Source organism: Rhipicephalus microplus, unplaced genomic scaffold (genome assembly GCF_043290135.1).
Source record: "Rhipicephalus microplus isolate Deutch F79 unplaced genomic scaffold, USDA_Rmic scaffold_48, whole genome shotgun sequence".
In the NCBI taxonomy this organism is placed as follows: Eukaryota; Metazoa; Arthropoda; class Arachnida; order Ixodida; family Ixodidae; genus Rhipicephalus; species Rhipicephalus microplus.
This window is the reverse complement of record NW_027464621.1, coordinates 1,347,008-1,359,984: the sequence shown is the minus strand read 5'-3', so window position 1 is coordinate 1,359,984 and position 12,977 is coordinate 1,347,008.

The following is a 12,977-nucleotide window of genomic DNA, read 5'->3' as shown; positions in this document are numbered from 1 at the left end:
AGCGAATTTCCAAGAGAAAAAAACTTCATCCATGTAGAATGACACCAAAAAAGCACCGAAAAAATGGTGACTTCCTTTAATGTATAAAAATGTTGTACAATGATGTAATTTTCAATTTGAGACTTACGTATATCATTGAAGGAAGGTGACTGTGGTGTATTGAGCAAAACTTACTAAATGACATTAAACATATGAACAAATGTTGTACACACAGATGTATGTTCAACAGTTGCAAATTTTTTATATAACCAGCTGTTTACATTTGCATATTGATGCCAGAAGCAACACGGGTGTTATCAATTAGTTGCAGTAAGCTCATATGTAGCGCTTGCGCTCTCAAGGGTGATAGCCCCGAACACTGCTGCATAAATGTACCAAAATGTATGGCACTTAACTCCGATCGACGTGAACTGGTCATGACGGCTGCATCATAGGAGTGCATGTGTAATTTTCAGAAAATTCTATAGTTAGCATTGCAACAGCAATTGACCTTTCAAGCCACATTGTGCCTGAGTGGTGTCGAGACCTGGTGTGGCTCTGTGGTAGAATACTTGATTGCCACGCAGAATGTTTGACTTTTATTTCATGAGTGAATTAAACCACTCTGAGCACACATTAACAGTATTTGTGCTATGAAGTGGTTTTTCTGCTAGTAAAAACAAAAAAAGTCATGACCACACCCTCCCGAAATGAGTGGCTGGATCCGCCCCTGGCTTCACATACAACAAATTTGGTGTTACGTGACATCAATAGGTGACGAAAGGTATATGACTGGTGCAAAAATTATAAACATGACATGCGTGTCTTGTGAGAACATGACATCATACCACGCTCGTGATGCAATCGCAGCCGTTACGCTAGCTTCACATATAACGAACTTGATAATTATGTGACATAAATGGACGATGTAGGTAAATGACACGTACAAACATGATAATCATGATATGCATGTCAAGTAAAACATCACTACATGCTACGCTCATAGCTAGCTCGCGGCCGTTTCGCTAGCTCCACATATACCAAACTTGGTATCACGTGGGTTGAATAGACGATAAAGGTAAAATTAAGACATGTCCAAACATAATAATCATGACATGGAAGTCATGCTCAGTATAATTTACGTCCATTTCATAACATTCTGATTTTAAGCAACATGTCAACCTTCCTCATTCGTGCTTCACATATCATCGATTCTCACTGTACGTGAGATCTGCCATTTTTTAAATTAATAGACTCTTTAGCCTATTTCTCATTTTCTGCATTCACACTTGAACGCCTTAGACCCTGAGTGCATTATCTGGAATTGCGCATGTGTGCCTAGAAGTCACTTAAAAAGTGGGTTCTAATAGGCCTGGCCTACCTTCGATGTGTTTTAATTCATTATTTGTTTACTATGCTTCCAAATTACAAGTGCACCTTCACTCTTGCCTTCTTGCTAAAGGAGCTCTATTTCATGCCTGTCAGCTTCATAATAGGATGTGACAGTATTGTGTGCCCTAAAATAAAGTGATATTCATACCCTGGTTTCCTCTTGGCTCAGTTGATGCCAGGGATGCATGCTTAGTCCTTGTGCAGCTCTAGCCATGTAGTACAAAACAAACACACACACAAAACTCTCTTCTTCAATGTATAGGTGCGTGTATGAGGGAGTAGAGATTAAGTGACAAATTGCTGAGGGGTTCTTAGGGTGGGGCTACCTCAATGAGCTAGCGGGGCCTCTAATCCCATCCAGCCTCTGCCACTTTTGAACTACTGTTAAGTTTTTGCAAACTCGAGAATGAGCAGAGTTATGCATTTGTGTCTGCACGGAAGCATATAAAAGCAGCAGAGACCAAGGTGAAAAGCAATATTGCATCTTTACCACTTTCAAAATATCTATTTTTATTTTGTGACTGATTTATCCAGTCACTCTTCAGCACGTGGCTCTGCAAGGCAATCTTATGATGCAAAATAGTGCCAAAATATTCTGTGTAAATTTAGGACTGTGTTTTCCGCGACGCATTTAGCTAGTGTGTAGGCTGCATTAGCATTGGACTGGATTAAGTTGTGCATTACTTGATGGGGAAGATATTTAACAGCACCTTAAAAGAAAGGTGGGTGAAAATGACAGACACAACATATGTGTCTTTTGCCTTCTATTTCATCTACTGTGCTGTTTGATACCTTCCTAAAATTTATATTCAGTAGTACACCTGCAGTGTGGGCTGCCATGCACAGTCTAAACCAGTGCTCCACAAAATTTGGGAGAGTCATTCATTTCAGAGTACGAGAGTAGATTGATTGATATGAGGGATTTAGCGTCCCAAAACCACCATATAATTATGAGAGACGCCGTAGTGGAGGGCACCAGAAATTTCGACCACCTAAGGTTCTTTAACGTGCACTCAAATCTGAGCACACGGGCCTACAACATTTCCGCCTTCGTCGGAAATGCAGCCGCCGCAGCCGGGATTCGAACCCGCGACCTGTGGGTCAGCAGCCGAGTACCTTATCCACTAGACCACCGCGGTAGGGAATTACAGAAGTTGAGGCACCACATCTGGCATGTACAGTTTACATCATTGAAAAAGAAAATGAGTATACTACATTTGCGAGAAAGTTAAAATAATGTCAGCAATTCTAAAGTTGGAGAGAAAGGACAAAGGTTTCCAGTGCCATATATGTATTGGTGAGAAACATTAAACACACCTTTCTGAGAGAAACGGATTCTCGGGAACTGCAGGATTATAGGCACTTTTTATATTTGCACTACAGATGATCTGAAAGTATGGTACGTCACATATATCTCGGCCGGTCTACATATTGCACATGCACATCTGCACTTCACAGCAAAAGTTATTCAAATGAATTGAACCAATAAAGTTTCTTTTTAATATTTGTTGCAGCTCCAGAAACACGGCTTGCCGTGGATTTTCTCTTTAAGCCTAGAAATATGTTACGTAAGATGTAGATTCCCACTGCAAGTGAAACAAGTTGTGCAAAGCCATTATTGGCATTCACGTGAACACGTCGATGAAGTCTGAACAAGCATAGCTTCCAAGGCATACAGGCGATAATTCACTGCATAATATATTATTAATTCAATAGCCAGCCCACGTGAGAGCCACGAATGTAGTTTATAACAACCAAGTTCACTGTATAATTTTTATTATTGCTTTTGCTGCAACAGCCGGACGCACTCAGTTTTAGGCCTTTGACCGCCATGGCCGTACCAGAATCTTTGAAAAACTTCAACTAAATTGTTTTAGACTATTTGCGCCCACGGCACGAGTAGACTAAACGTGAGCCTCCGCGATAACAACGCGTATTCCATGGGGTCCTAATCAGTCAACTTTGTGGACTAGGGATTGTATTAAACATTGTAGAGTGAGTGGACGCGTTGACGGGCGAGTTTGTTTATCATACTTATATGCGCAATAGCTCGAGGTAACCACGTCACATCACCACAAATTTGGTTTCTAAAGATAACGCTGACTCTGATCTTGGGGCTGAAGTCAAAATTACACTGATATGACCCGAGGTGAAAGTGGTGGAAATGAAAGTATGTGCGTTACTAAGCCCTAAATTGTCCCGTTTCAATACGACGGAGTGCTGTACATGCAACTATCTTTATGTGGATTCACACTTGAAAAGGCACATGAAAATATCACTTTGATGCGCACGTGGTGTTAATTCTTATTGGCATGCTTGTCAAGAGCCACATCCAAGATGTCCGACACCCGATTTTGTCATATATATTTAACTTTTGATAAGCACACCTTCGATCAATGCTAATGCATTCAGTTTGTTTAGAATTTCGCATCAGCGGCAGCCGCGATGATTTAGGTTCTCTCCCACAGCATGCTTAATTTCCAAGATCGAAATTCAAGATATTCGCTTTAATTAGTTGTTTTAAACTGATCGAGTGCTTCTATGCACTCATTCATTTATTTGAATTCACTTTCCTCGGCTGTATGTAACCTGAAGCAACGCGTCGTTTGCATGCAGCATTCGCGCGAAAATCAATCATTTTTCCTCGAACTAATTATAAAAATTCACTTACTCTTGCAATGTTTCACAATGAATTTTGAATGTACACAGATACATGCATGATTAAAATTCGTAATTGTGCATATATATATATATATATATATATATATATATATATATATATATATATATATATATATATATATATATATATATATATATATATATATATATATATATATATATAGCTCACTAGCACAGGGGTGTGTTGCACTTATTATTTTAATTATTGGGTATATATGACGTATATGTCATATTAACATTAATGTGTGTATCAGTTCGATTATTCAGAGTACCCTTTCTTTCCATATAGCAATTATCAAGTTTTTTTTCGTATATGCACGCGCCTTTTTTATCCTCCTGCACATGTTACCTTTGATGTTCTAATCGATGCTCTAAGGATCAACACTGACGTTTGTCTCGACGTTGTCATGTTAAAATTACCTATACTATTTCTTGCCATAACCGCATACCTGCAATATGTGTGCCACACATCTGGAAGAAAGGCATTGACAACATACGCGATGGGATTGCGGCATTATTCACGACCTGGTGGGCAATCATATTTGTCAAACCATCTTACCGTCCCATACTAATTTGGTTTACCCAAAGCTAAGGGAGTGATCACGAGAGCAACCAGACGTAGGCGGCTAGGTAGATAGATAGACCATCGAAGTCTATTTTTCCTTCTTAGTCGATTGAATTTTTTATAACGTTATCTACTCACTGTCAAGCCCTGCTTGGTTATAGGTGTACATATAGATTAATAAAACGGCAGTCATTATTTACGCACTGAAAGGTGCATGCAACACAAAATATCTCTTAATTCAAATTCAAAATAAACTTCCCTTAACGAGATAGAAAACGGAGCTGGAGCTATAGATGTCACAATCATAGAATACCACCGTGGTCATTTAACACATGCATATCCACACATGGGGAAGGGCCGACATGCATTCGAAGACAATGCATTTGTTTGGCTTCACTGCAGGACAAAAATGTCACTCGGTAAAGCATATTTGATTTGCGGTGAAGCATATTTGTTGTGAGCATACCGAAAGTGGCGCTCCCTGATGTATACAACTTGTAGAAGCTTCTTGAGCAAGCTCCCACTAAGTTTAAACAGCGTGATTGAATGCGGACAGAAGAGAACAAGCACATACACCTACACAGAATAAACATCCTTGCTGCACGATCATTGATCGAAGGTGTGCCTGTCAAAAATCCAGCTATATATGTAGCGAAAGGTATTGGCCCTCTTGGGTTGCTCATAGCAAGCAGACTAATAAGAGTTGACATCTCTTGCGCATCAAATTGATATCTCCATGTGCTTTCAGAGGTGTTAATGCACACACAAATGCATGGATTGTAACCTGACAATTCAAGGCTAAGTAACGCACATGTTTTCGTTTCCACCATTTTCAACTCTAGTCACAATGGCGCAATTTTGACTCAAACGAGTAGCTCAAAGTCAACATTATCTCTAGACACCAGATTCGTAATGACATGACGTGATTATCTCAAGCTATCGTCCATACAAGTATGATAAACAAACTAGCCCGCCTTGCACTTCAGCTAGCTCACATGCTTTATATATAGTTTGATGTACATGTACATCATTCGTCAAACATTCAGAATCACTTCTCATCTGACGATCTAATTCGTGCAGTATCGATTGTCATGTGTATTTATGACGGCATGCCGTTTTAAGAGAAAGGTGGCCATATCAGCTGTTTAAAGAAGAAACGAGCGTTATCGCGGAGGCTCACGTTGGGAGCACAGTTATAAAAACTGAGTTAGTAACCAGACTCCTAGTACGTGTCATATACGCTAATAGTCTAAAACAATCTAGAAGTTTCTCAAACATTCTGGCACTGCCTGCGCCGATCAATTTTTCGTGGGTATATCGATGATATAAAAAAGAAATGAGCGAGCGTGAAATATTACCGCTACTGTATACAACCAAATCTCTTTCAATGACTGTCTCACAACTTTTCTACACGTACCCACCGGGAAAATCAACCATAAAAATTAAGTCATACAATAAACTCGGCTGTTATTGTACAGTTACGATTGTCACATTGGTTTTACATCATGCTGTTAATTGTCGCCTTTACGTATTCCTTGCACAACTTGTTTCATTTGCAGTACAAGTTCGTTTTGCAGCAATATGTCCGGGTACAAAGTGCATCTTGGGTTCTCTCATGAGAACCCAATATGCAATAAGCATGCAGTTTATGTAGCTGCAATTAATACCAAAATCTTGGTTCCCTAGATTCATCAACATCAACTGCAATAACTTTTGTTGTGCAGTAATGATGCACATGTATGTGCACAGTACACATTAAGAGATATGTGACCATACTTGAAGTCATCTGCAGTAATAACTAAACAGTACTACTGCAGTTCTCTGCAAATCTGATCTTTTCTTATATGTATATTCAAAGTTTTTTTACCAATTAAATACCTAGCCTTTAAAGGACATTTCCTTTCTGTCCAGCTTTATATATATAGATATAGAATTGCTGGCATATGCTTTCATAACAGTATGGAAAAAGTGGTATGCTTATTACATACCAGATGCAATTGGCTTTGAAAGGAATGACTTCCAGACTTTTTGTGAAGCACTTGTTTGGAAGGTTCTTAGTGGCGCATGCACAGTGCATGCAGGTGTAGTATTGAATACTACTTTTTTAAGAGGGAATAACAACCCTGTTGATCAAATAGAAAGAAGGCAATGGGACACGCATGCTGTGTCTGTAATTTTGAACACATCTTTTCTTTATATAGTGCTGATCATAAATTAATGGCTAAACTAAGTCTATGCAAACCAGCCTAATAATTGAGACACTTGATTAATGTGACCCAGCATACATTGACCTAACTTGATGCCGCATATTTTGGCTCTATTATGAGTCATAAAAATGCTTGGCGTAGACACACGCTAAAGAATGACTGGCATATAGATCATAACAAAAGGAAATAGCTACATTGAGGACAGCATAGGCGCAACATTGCTTGTAACCTTGGTCTCTGGTTTTATCTCTTTCCCTGTTGAAACAACGACATATGTATACTCTGTTCTTTGTCCAAATAACCTAATTAGCAATTAGTCACTAGATCTACACTCGTTCTTGGGACGTACTTATACTGTAGAGAAGAAGTTTTTCTTTGCTGTGTTTTATACATGGCTACAGCAGTACAGGGGCAATGCATACACCCCTGGCATCAACAAAGCCATATAGGAAACCGGGGTATGAATATTGCTTCATTTTAAATGCACAAGATTGTGATATCCTATTACATATGAGTGCTAGGTCGTCAGAATCATTTGTCCTTTCTTCATCAGCTTTAGAATTTCTGGCATGTTTTTAACTTCCTTAAAACAAGGAAGTTTGTTCAGTATCTTTTCTTTGAGGCTTGGCACCACTATTGCAAATCTGCCTCAATTTTTTTGTCCCATTGTTATCACGTGAGAACAACACTTGGCACTGGTTGCAGATTAAATGAAAGGCCTGAAAAACGTGTCCCGCCGACCTTTCTTGAGTGACCAAGCCTGCACAAAACACTCTGAAGCCAATATTCTTACCCTACTGACGAGGCCCTGCGATCGACCATGAGGATCGTCTCTGCAGAAGAAATAATACAAACACTTCTTCTTTTGCTGCTGTTCAGTCACCAACACTCAAGTTGGTGACTGAATCGCGCAGTAATGTGTTGTTGTTTCTCAAATTCACTGTATCTAAAAAGTTCTGCCACAGCACAAGTGGAAAGCGTCAGGCTTGCCCGCTCATTGTGACGATTTCTGCGGCATACCCACTATTCTCATAATCACCCTTTGGGTGGTGCTCGTGTGCTTGAACATGGTCTATTGTTTTACCAGTTATTGCATTGGAGTTACATGCTAATTTCTTTTTTGTCCCCATGTGCATTGGCCAGACTGTTTGATGTATTAATTGAATAGAGTCGATTTAAAGCACAATAAATTTGCACCATCAACCTAATGTTTCAGAGGTGATATACAGAGGCCGGATTTATAGGCACTAAAAAATCGGGTTTTAGGCACCAAAAACAGGCAGACAAAACATAGTCTTCGTCCCCCAATATTGTAAACATAGCCACAATAAATTTTTGCTATAATTCCCATTTTCTAAGAAATGCATGAACGAGCTCATTATATCATTATCTTTCCTGTCTACAACAGGAAAGATAATGCTTTAATTTATAATGGTGCAAAGGTGCAGTTTAGCATAGCTATGCTTTTTTATTTCCACAGTGTTTGCAGAACACGATCGCTCCTTTTATTGTCCAGCATAGCTAGTTCAGTTTCAATCGTCAATTAAGCACGCTTCCTGGGTGTCTTTCTTTTCGACATGGCTGAGAAGGGCAGCAGGAGCAAATACCCAGACCGCTAATAAGCCAGAAGGGTCTTGTAGCACCGTATTGCCACGACATCTTGCCTAGAGTCCTTCAACATCGTTACAGTATTAACCAGGTATGATCGCACATGATCAATTTCTCCGGGTTAACTGGCGGAACATGGGAGAGGCCTTTGTCCTGCAGTGGACGTAGTTAGGCTGATGATGATGATGATCAATTTCTCGTCTGTCTGTGAACACATTATAGGGCCCCTCACCAAGTTTGAGCATCATGAGCAGGCAAAAGAAATGCATGCACTGGGTGCTCACGGTGTCATCTGCCAAGATTTGCAACACTACACACCCCGTAAAGAGGTAAAATGGCAGACTCGGCAAGAAATGGTTCTCCGTACGTCAAATTAGTATATGACACTGCGAGAATTATTCGATGCTACGTGTGCAATTTGTAAAATCTGTTGCTTGAATAGAAGTATCAAGGTTGATAGAAATATTAAAACATGCAAATGAAATCTGTGTACGTAATTATTTTTTAACTCTATATTGAGCTAGATTTTAGACTAAGCTGCCTCCTTTTCATTTGAGTTGGTGTTTTCATCGTTTTCACATCATGCTAGCGTCCGCTCTGACAATTCTTGGCATGTTTCTGGTGCATCGCCTCTTAGAGCAGTTCCAGCGGTGCGACGCTGTGTATCGTCGTAAGGGTACATGGTCTATGCCAGCCTCTCCAAACATGTACGCATAGAGGGATTAATTCCTCATAAACAGGCAGTACAATGCAGAGAACACTGAAACGACACTGCTTGCGTGCACGACCTGGTTTGGGTATGTCATGCGAACATAACCTTACATGCGCATGACGTGTTGATGCATCTGTGTCATGTTATCTTCCGGCTCTGAGTTGCTCCGATACCGAAGTCGACAGGGAAGGTATTTGGCTTGCCAAGCATACACGCATTGTGTTGCAGTTTTAAAGCTCACCTGCTCGCATCCTGCTTTCGCAGTTCATAATGAACCAATTAAAGAATTCTTGTGGCACAAAGATTTTCTTTGGGCATCCAACAACTTACACTGTCTTACTAAAATTTCTCATGTGACCTATTCCTTACACATGAAAGCAGACGCCGGGGAAATGCTCAGCAGGCGATGCGACACAGATGAATACATGTGTAGAGATTAATAGGCCTTCCTATTGGCTAAGGGGCCTTCTAGCCTTGACAGTGATTACAGGAGCTACGAGATGGAGTATAGGTTGCACCCCATAGCGTTCTGAAAGCCCTATTTTGCCTGGTAACATAAATACTGGTCTCCCTGTACTCAAAATCAAAATTCGAAATCAAATATTGCTCATTAGGCATCAAATTGGAAAAATGGGCATTTATAGGCACTTATAGAAATTTAGGCACAAAACTCAAAAATAGGCATTTATGGGAACTGTAAAAACACTAGGAAAGGCCTTTTTAACCTCTAATTCATGCTCATATATCAAAGTGGCGCAATAGAAATGCAAGAAACAGTATAGGCAGTTTTCTACATTCCGGTCTCTAGCAATATATTATGTCACAAATAATGCCACTTTTTGTCACTTTGCATAAGTCTACCTTCTCGGTTGTTACAAGACATGTAATTCAATATTAATCAACTTGAAATGTGCGCCTTGGTTGCTTAAATTTTTGTGCCTTTTTGACACATGCGCTGCACCCCCCCCCCCCCCCTATTTTTTGGAGCATGCACTAAACCTTCAGTTGAGTGACAGCCATGGTGTGTGTTCCCTTCCTTGTCCTGCTTCTTCTTTTTTCACTGAGTAATATTTCAACCTATAGCTGTTGTTAGTCACACATATGGTGCGAGCAATGCACATGCCGATTAGTGAATGTATCTTATTTTACTAAATGCAGGCTATACTTTCTAGTGTACTCTTTCAATATTTATTACACTTCGCATTGTTCTCATTGACAGTGTCGATGGAAGTCAATTGCAAATGCATGCAGGAATCGTAGATATATTTTTTTCTTTTTCTATTTATGCTGTATAGCACTGGCACCAAAAATGAAGTCTCCTCTGAGTTGCTCATCTGGTCTTACAGTAGGACTGATGAAAATTGTTCAGAGGTTGTCTCAGCTAAACACTGAAGTTTGTGGTTGAATGACACAGTACTAAGTTGCACGTTTTTAAATGCACTGTCGAAATAAAGTTTTGCCTTGGCACGAGTGTCAAGCTAAAATGCAAGGCCCATGCACTCATCACGGTAGCTGCTGCAGTGCACACACTTTTCCCATGAACGCTTGCGCACCCATTGGTGGCACTTGTGTACTTTAAAAAGGTCTATTGCACTAGTTCCCAACTGAAGCTGTGAACACTGGTCACTGAGTAGAATATCTATTCGCTGCATTTCTATACAACGCTTCTATCTGCTGCTTTTAGAGTAAGTTATCACTGCAAAGATATTGCATGGGTTTGGGGATTTTAATGCATATCTATCTATCTATCTATCTATCTATCTATCTATCTATCTATCTATCTATCTATCTATCTATCTATCTATCTATCTATCTATCTATCTGTCTGTCTGTCTGTCTGTCTGTCTGTCTGTCTGTCTGTCTGTCTGTCTGTCTGTCTGTCTGTCTGTCTGTCTGTCTGTCTGTCTGTCTGTCTGTCTGTCTGTCTGTCTGTCTGTCTGTCTGTCTGTCTGTCTGTCTGTCTGTCTGTCTGTCTGTCTGTCTGTCTGTCTGTCTGTCTGTCTGTCTGTCTGTCTGTCTGTCTGTCTGTCTGTCTGTCTGTCTGTCTGTCTGTCTGTCTGTCTGTCTGTCTGTCTGTCTGTCTGTCTGTCTGTCTGTCTGTCTGTCTGTCTGTCTGTCTGTCTGTCTGTCTGTCTGTCTGTCTGTCTGTCTGTCTGTCTGTCTGTCTGTCTGTCTGTCTGTCTGTCTGTCTGTCTGTCTGTCTGTCTGTCTGTCTGTCTGTCTGTCTGTCTGTCTGTCTGTCTGTCTGTCTGTCTGTCTGTCTGTCTGTCTGTCTGTCTGTCTGTCTGTCTGTCTGTCTGTCTGTCTGTCTGTCTGTCTGTCTGTCTGTCTGTCTGTCTGTCTGTCTGTCTGTCTGTCTGTCTGTCTGTCTGTCTGTCTGTCTGTCTGTCTGTCTGTCTGTCTGTCTGTCTGTCTGTCTGTCTGTCTGTCTGTCTGTCTGTCTGTCTGTCTGTCTGTCTGTCTGTCTGTCTGTCTGTCTGTCTGTCTGTCTGTCTGTCTGTCTGTCTGTCTGTCTGTCTGTCTGTCTGTCTGTCTGTCTGTCTGTCTGTCTGTCTGTATATATATTATATTGCATTGCCTTTAATGGCTTTTGAATACCATTTAGATGTTCACTATGACAGTAAAGGTATACTAAATTGCACTCTAATAATTGCGATCAGCTGGTTAATGCTGCTATGTAAATTTCAACCGTAAGATCTATAGTATTATCGTTTTCAACCGTGAGCTATAGTAATATCGCTTAGTTGTCAACTTATTGAACTTCTAACTACACTTCCATTATTAAAATGAGACTTTGTGGTAACAAACAGTCGAATCTCTTCAAACAGGGCCTCAAGGTGCTTGGGAGATATGTTCCATTTAACAGAATTTTGTTTACAGAGACAGATGTACTATAGGAGTACAGCATCAAAGTACAAAGCCAGCCAAATTGGAAGCGGTCTGTCCGAGTGTTCCTTCTGTATAACAAGCTGCTTAGACTTACAAAAATTTCTCTGTGATTGAAAAGTATCAGATTCTGTTTACTCTGTGTTGTGGTAAACATAGCTGCATAGCAGAAACACCGTAGATAAAAGCCATTTTAAGATTCTGAAAGCTTGTAATGCCTACGGGAACAGCACTGAATATACTTTCTAAGCTGTGCAAGTACACAATGTTTTTGAACACAAGATTATTGAATGCACTTTTGATGCTTGCTAAAACAAATGGCTCGTCACGTTCTGTAAACCTATAGGCTGTTGCTTTTTTTTTTCACATTTTTATACTACGTATTTGAAGCAGCTATTGGCGAAATTTTCTTATTCAGTTGATCACGCATTTTCTGAGTTGCCCTTCATTTTAGTAAATGCAGGTGCACATTTAGTTTTGTTTAAGCAGTGCATGTTTTGCATCAAGCTAAAGAAAAATTGGACTGACAATGTTTTGATTGGCTTCATTTCATCGTACAAGTTCCATTGCTACCTGCTTTCTTAAAGTGGTTGCGATGCCTTAACACTGACTGGTTGTTTCCTCCAACTTTCAGGACTTCATCAGGGCCAAAAAAGATTAACTTTGATTCACCTATTATGAAATGACCTGGGCACCCCAAGAGCCTGCATTATTTTTTTTTTATTTGCTCCTTGTGAAATAACCCGGCACCCTCCAGTGCCTGCATTGACTGTGTATAATGACCGATGCTATGAATCCGAGGCTTTGTTTCAATAAAACATGGCATCAACAATTTTCCCCACATAATCAAGCTAGTGTTGGAACTAGGTTGTGCCTTTTTTTCACATTTGGTATCCTTAGTGTTATATTACTTAGCAAAGCTCAATGAAATGGCTCATCAGCAGCT